This window comes from Pinus tabuliformis, chromosome 5_1, assembly GCF_031772625.1.
Source record: "Pinus tabuliformis cultivar Carrire ecotype Pingquan chromosome 5_1, CPIR1, whole genome shotgun sequence".
Classification (NCBI taxonomy): domain Eukaryota; kingdom Viridiplantae; phylum Streptophyta; class Pinopsida; order Pinales; family Pinaceae; genus Pinus; species Pinus tabuliformis.
The window spans coordinates 995,625,663-995,633,561 of record NC_142305.1 but is presented as its reverse complement, the minus strand read 5'-3'; positions in this window follow the sequence as shown (position 1 = coordinate 995,633,561).

Sequence of the window (7,899 nt, the reverse complement as noted above, 5' to 3'; positions counted from 1 at the left end):
AACTATGAGGTAATTCCACTTTATCATTTGGAATCGAAATAGGTTGAAGCAAGAAACCTAGATGCTTACACTCTGCTTTCACCTACTAGCAGTACAAACATCTAGCCATGAATTCTACCACTTCCTTCCTCAAATTCAACCAATAGTAGAACTTCTTCACTACTATCAATGTCTTATGGTATCCTGGGTGACCTAAATATGGCTTTACACGAAACTCCCTCAAGATAAGCTTCTTGAGCTCACTATCATTTGGCACATAAATCATGTCCCTGAATCTCACCAAGCCATCTATCGTGAGATGATAATCTACATCTGGATCAATTGTACCATGTTGTAGTATGTGCATAATCTTCATGTGCTTGTCATCTTGTTGTCTTGCCTGTAAGATCCGATCTTATAAATCTGCCCCATATGAGCTCACTGTTTCAACATGATTCAACTACACTTTCCTGTTGAGTGCATCTGCAACCTTATCTCCTTACCCTTGATGTATCTGATCTCGAAGTCAAAATCACTGATTTTGGTCGACCATCTAGTTTTCCTGGCATTCAAATTCAGTTGGTTAAACAAATATCTCAACCCATTGTGATCGCTCATAAAAAAAAACCTCCTACCAAGAAGACAATGTCTCCACATATTAAAGGCATGAATAATATCTTCCAACTCAAGATCATGAGTCAAATTATTCTTCTCGTGCTCATTCAGTTTCCTAGACTCATAGTGTTGGGTGTATGTTATATTCTTTCCATGACTAGCCCCACGCGTGGGGTGGTCATAGGGGGGCGACACCCCCTTGTTCGTTGCGCCACAATAGGCCCCCCTATCGAGGGGTTTTAGGGGGTGGTATCCCCCCTCTACATGGTCTAGGGTATCTACCGGGGGAAAAACTTTGGACCCTATATTAGGTGGGCAGACCTACCTATGGTTTTGTGCATGGTTTTTGCACATGGTTTTGGGCATGATGGTTTTCTACCCATGGTATTTTGTAGAGCTAGTCAAGGGAACTGTGATTATGTTCTAATCCAAGGTTAATGGATTTGGGTTTATGGATGCTTTAGCATGTATATATGTGTATTGTAACATTGAGAGGAATAAAATGAAAAATCAATTTGGTAGTCCCGGTTTTGGGATCTAGGGAAAAATATTTGTGTATATATGTTTCATGTTTTATGCTCTTGCCATTTTTTGTTTTTAGAATTCATATGCAGGAACTTTATGTACATAGTTAAAACCTACACATAGCACATCACATGTCCCTCCTGCATACGGACTCCACCAAGCCCTCTCTTGCAAGCATTGGTGTACACTACGAACTCTTTATGTAGATTTTCAATCTTTAACATTGGAGCATTCATCAACAACTACTTTAATTGTTCAAAACTGGTTACACACTCCTTTGTCCATTCAAACTTATTACCTTTCCTTTACATGGATTTAATATGCAATGTGTGAGAAGTTCCTGATGAAACTCTTATAATAACTTGCTAATCCCATAAATGATTTGACTTCCTCGACATTCTTAGGAGTTTCCCACTCCATGATGGCCCTTATCTTTTCTGGATCTACTATTATGGCTTCCTTGGAGACAATATGTCCCAAGTAGTGAACCTCTATCTAAATGAAACTCCACTTGCTAAGCTTGGGATACAATTGATGCTCTCTAGGCAATCTCAACACTATTGCTAAATTCTCAACATGTTATTCCTCATTCTTGGAATATATAAAGATGACATCAATCAATACAATAACAAACTTGTCCAGATAAGGATGCAATACATTATTCATAAAGAACATAAAATTAGCTAGAGCATTATTCAAACTGAATGGAACTGCAACAAACTTATAATGCCCATACCTGGTCCAGAAGGCAGTCTTCTAGATGTCCTCTTCTTTGATGCATACCTGATGATATCCTGATCTCAAGTCAATCTTTGAGAACATTGTTTCTCCCTTCAATTGATCAATAAAATCATCAATACTCGACAATGGGTACTTGTTCTTGATTGTCACCTTGTTCAATTTTCTGTAATCAATGCAAAAACTGAGGGTACCATCCTTCTTACTCACGAATAATATTGATGCACCCCAAGGTGATAAACTTGGCCTAATGTATCCCTTATCAAGAAATTCCTTCAACTGCAACTTCAAATCTACCAACTTTGGTGTGCTCATCCTAGAAGGTGCTTCTGATGTTGGTGTTTCCCCTGTAACCAACTCAATAGAAAGATCCACTTCCCTCTCGGGATGTAACTTTGGAATATCTACTAGAAACACATCTTGAAACTACTATAGTATAGGATACCTCTTGAAGATTTCTGCATCCTCTACATCCTTACCCTTATCACTAGAAATATGAACTACAAACATCACACATCCTTTCCTGCAACTACGCTTAACCTGCATAGTTGTGACCATCCTCACTGATGTAGGCTTCTTCTTTCCCTGCAAGATTCTCTTTTCACCATTATCATCCAAGAACTCAATAACCTTGTCATAACAATTTATTTTGGTCCTGTGAAGGTATAGATAATCCATACATAAAAGCATATTATATGATCCCAATGGCAGTACATTCAAATGTGTTGTTGTAGGCATATCATTCAACTCAAACGAACAATATATTACCTAATGATTCACTCTCTTCTTAATATCTATAGCCAATTGCACCAACCAAGACTCTCCGTGCACTTATTTTCTCAAGCCACTCTTATCCACTAGGTTAGGACTAACATAGCTATAATTAGATCCAGGATCAATCAAAATAGAAATAACTTGACCATAGAGCTTACCTTCCATCTTAATAATGGATGCCTTGTGATCTATCTACTTGTTTTCCACAACAACATATATCCGAGGAATACTATGACCAACATCCCCAACTATGTGCACCTCCTGAACATATATGTGAGGCCTACCTCCCTGGTATAGTGGAAAATTCTTCTTGCGATGATATTTGCTGCATATCCAACAATGCAATGGTCCTCTACGATCACCTCTAGTTTTCTTCTCTCCATGCTGTGACCCACACCCCTTCTCAATTATATAGAACTTCTTTTAAGGAACCACATTTTTCTTTCTCACCTACATCTTGATGTCTTCCCTACTTTGGTGTCCACTTCCCTTTGACTTTCTCATTTCCCTTCAAGTCATGTTTACGGTCAGATTTTCACTTTGATTACTCATAACAATGCTTCAAATTCCAGATGGATTCCTCTAGTGATCTAGGCTCATAAAACTGAATTTGGTCTCTATAATTTGTTGGAAACTCACTAATGAATCTATGAACCTCAACCTTCTTCTCCTTGAGGTAAGGCACATAACTCAACAACTCTAGGAACCTACTAGCATACTCATCATCTATCATAAAACCCATCTACAACTCATAAAACTCAGCTCTTTAATGATAGTATCTCTATGACAGGTACTTCTTCTTGAAGAGCCTCTCTAACTCATCCCAAATCAGGTCATCCTCCTAAATACATTTAACATTATTTACATCCTCCCACCAAATATTTTCTTTCCCTTTAAGACTAAAAGTGTTTATCTTATCTTTCATATTCTTTGTATAGCTATGCAATCTAAAGAATGTCTTCATCCCAAGCATCCATGCCTCTGCATCTTGTTCCTTCCTCATCTCTCCATTGAATGTAGGAGGCATGAATTTCTTGAATTCCTTGGGTGAATACTCACCCCTCCTATAACGATGATGGAGGTAATGACTATGATAATGTCTCTTGGACAAGGAACTAGAGTGATGCCCATACATGCCAGTCCTCCTGTAAGGTGTATCCAATGATCTAATACCTCTAACTGTGTGCCCTCTATCCAAACTATATCTAGACCAAGACCTACTACCATAGGCTCCATTAGTTTTCTCTACCTTCTCTTCTTTGATCCTCAACTGTCCTTGCCTATGTAACTTTGATAAGCTCTGAAATATTGTTGCATTAACCTCTACCTTCTTCTCCTGAGCCTTTGCAAGTATTTCCTAAGCCTCAACCAACCTGTCATTTTCTACTTTGCAAATTTTGACCTCTACCCTCAAGTTTCTTAATGTATCTACTATATTAGGAGAATACTCTTCTCCTTGCAGCCCAACTGATCTATAGGGAGAGTCACAGGAACTGTAATCTACCATATTCCTCGTCATCTTTGATTCTCTTCTTCCTACAAGTGTACCATGTCAGATAAACCAATAGATGCCAAAGCCAAATCCATACCTTAGTGATGTTTAGGGGAGGCTTATCTCATCTACAAGATCTGTCGACATTAGCATGTACATTTCTAATCATAAGCATACCCATATAATCTTAACACATCGACATAACAATATAGCAACATAAAAACATCATGCATGACCATACCAACTGTATACCATTACCCAATGCATGACAACCATAACCTTTACAACATTAGATGTTTCCCAAAGAGAGTACAACCTGCTTTGATACCACCCTATAACACATCTCCTCTCACATCTACCCACTTTCATCGACTTACCTAGGGTAAACATGAGATGAGGGGCTGCTATGATATGACTCAACCTCCTAGATGACCTTAAGGAAATAGAGTTGATACAAAAAGACCTTACTAACTTCCCTTAGGTGCCACAGGACCTCCAGGAGTAACCCAACCCCTCCAAGTGTCCAACCCCTAATACAACTCACTTTTTCCCTTACCTAGAGTCTTAGTCGCTCCCTTTCGAAGGCCTCCATGCGACTATGGGTTCCCAGTTGCCACCATAGACCCACATTAGTGAGAATGTGGCCTTTCTCTACCAGTGTTGTGCCAATGACTACAAGAATTAAGGCTATTTTACAAGGCTTAGGCTTAGCCTCTGCCCATAAAACTATGAAACTTCCAAAGCTCATAAAAAACAGGAAGACAATGCTTGTAAGCCAAAATCTAGAACTAGGACTTGACGTGACCATCCCCAATCGGGACTAACATTCTATCAAATACTTGGTAGATATGAACCCGACAGGTCATGAATGCAATTCAAAAAATAAGGGATTGAAAACTTATCTGAGGTTTAACAAGAAGGGTCACAACCTTCTCACATTAGTTTTTATAACACCATTTAGGTATTGCATTCATTATTCTTTCAGTTTCAAATAAAAACATGAAAAGAGCCATGACTAAGAACTATCATATAACCATGCTTATAACCATCATATAACCAAATAAATAGCAATGAGAGAACAACCATTAAATCCACATAATAACAAGTAAATTTTGCTGATCAAAAGAAAGAGAAAATTAGCTTTTATTAAACATAGGCAAGAGCCAACCGAGTTCCATATTACCATGTACCACCCTACCATAGATTGGTTGAACCAAATATTTCATTCAACCAATCACCCCCATGCCATATTCCAATCATGAATGTGGGATCTCATGGGAAACCAATCCAAAAGCAACTGAGGGAATCTAGAGGTTAAACCACCTCCACCGTAACCATACCATGATCTCACCTATACTAGTCCCAAGATCACAAAACCAAACCGATCTTGGATGCCTCCAAATTCCTTCACCATCCTTGTGGAATTTTCTCATCTCCACCCTCAGGCTTTACTGTGTATCCTGCCATTAGTGGTCAAGGGATTCCTAGGCCTTCAGGAATTTTCATGAGACCACCTCACCCAGGATTCTGAAACCATTCAACAATTTAAAGCTCAAACTCATAAATAATCCCATCACACTATAGCTATCCGAAAATTTCAAGACAACGCTAAAAACCACTATCAAAACCCAGAAAAATCCATGCCACTCATAAAAACATAATGAAATACCAACGTACACATACCATGCATGTCAAAACCAGCTAGGAAATCATACATGCAACCTGTTACTTGCAAGTATTCCTCCTAAAACTACTTGATATGCATTTTCCTTTCTTCATCCTTTATTTCCTTTACTTTCTGTGTCCTTCCTTTTCTTTCCATGTCTTTCATTTTCTTGCTTGATCTCCTTCTCCTCTTGGTGCTCTTCTCCTCTATGACACTAATTCCAAAACTGAACTGACAAAAAAGCTGCCAATTGATGCTCTGGTGTCTTTTTTTAATGATTCCCCTAATTTCTTCAATATTCCATTATTTTCCTTCATTTTCCTCCTCACATGCAACATGTGACCTTCAAAATCCCTTTTCTCCTAATTTCCTTTATTTTCATAAATAAAATGCCAAAAATACTTTTTTTCCTTTTCAAATCCTTAGCCATTTCCTTTGCCAATTTCCCTTAGCCATAAAAACATCAAGTTACTCCCACTAGGATATTTTGGCCAACATCTAACTTGGAATAAGTTTCCAATAACCATGGCCTTATTTTTCCTTTATTAACTTTTATTACATGAACTTTTAATCGGGTTTGTTACAAAACCTTTATTTCAAAGCCAAATTGAATGATTCAATTTGGAGAGTATCTTTCTACTCATAGGTAATATTGATACAGTTAAATATTTTTTTTTCACATATATATTTATGTTTTTCAATAATACTCCAAATTGCATGGATTTCATAGGGTAAAAGGCAGGGTTTATGTGCCTCAAATAAATGCAAACTAGAATGTTTGGGAATAAGGGGATGGACTAAGAAAAATCAAATTTGAATTTTAATAGTTGAAAATGTTAGTTCCTTACTTAAAATACTATACTTAAGTAAGGTTGTATAACCTTATTTTAGTAGTAAGTAGCTTTAAATGTTGCCAAGGGATAGATAAAGAGATAACACCTACAGTTTGCAAGGTCTATTTTATGGTTTTTCTATATTGTACATATTTTTTAAGGTTTTAAGTTTAAGATTAGGTCAAGTGACCTAGTTAGGGTTTAAATTTGAAAAGGTAAGGAGAATGCAAACAAATAGGATTAGTTCTTATTTCTTGTTTGGCGATGAAGTCTAAGTAGATCTAGGGTTTCAATGCCACTCATCGAATGGAAAAGTCCTTAATATGAATTCCCAACACACATGAAAATGGTAACCAACATTTTTTACTTAAGATACACGTGGGTGCTAACATGCCATGATAATACCTCAAGAAAATACATAGCATTTCAATGTTAAACAGATATTAAAAGATGAAAACTTAAAACCAATCTCACCAAAACACATACTACCTCATAAACAAAAAATTTTCATCATCATGAGAATCAGTACCACAACAACGCTACTCTTCCTCAGTGGTACTTTAATTACAAACATGAAAAAGAAAAAGGTAAAAGATAGTGAACTCCTTCCTCTTGTCACTAATGTGCTACTATTTACAAACTAGAAATCTCTTTTGATTCATACATGACCTAAGAGACCTATGCAATGTGTGGAGAACATGACTCCCTAGATAGTATGAAGTACATCCACATTTAATTTGGGTGGACAACGACTTAGCCTCATTAAATTCATGTTATGAATGAATACTCAAAATTGGATTGATTTAATAGGGTAAAAGGTAGGGATTGTGTGACTCAAATAAATGCACACAAGGACTTGTAATTAATTGATAGCGCAACAATGATCATTCCAACCTAAAGATATAAACATTTTCTACAACATATGATACTAGTTATCCTAAAAGAAATATTACTCACTAAAATTGAAGTATGCCAATGTATCAATTTATCATATCTGCCAATGATCAAGTTGGAACAAATGTGCACTCCTAGGCCAAACCACTTACGCTCTTGGTAATTAAATTTGAAATGTGACATGATTCGAAACTACCTAACCTTAGGATATAATCTTTCACCATGTGTGAAAAAATATCCTAGATAACTATGTTTCACACTTCTACACAACTTTAACATAAGGCAAGTTGAAGCAAAAATTAGGATGTTGTATGAAATCTGAAGCATAAATATTTAAGCTCAAAGTAAATATATAACAATGTAAAAGTGTGTAAAATAATTAA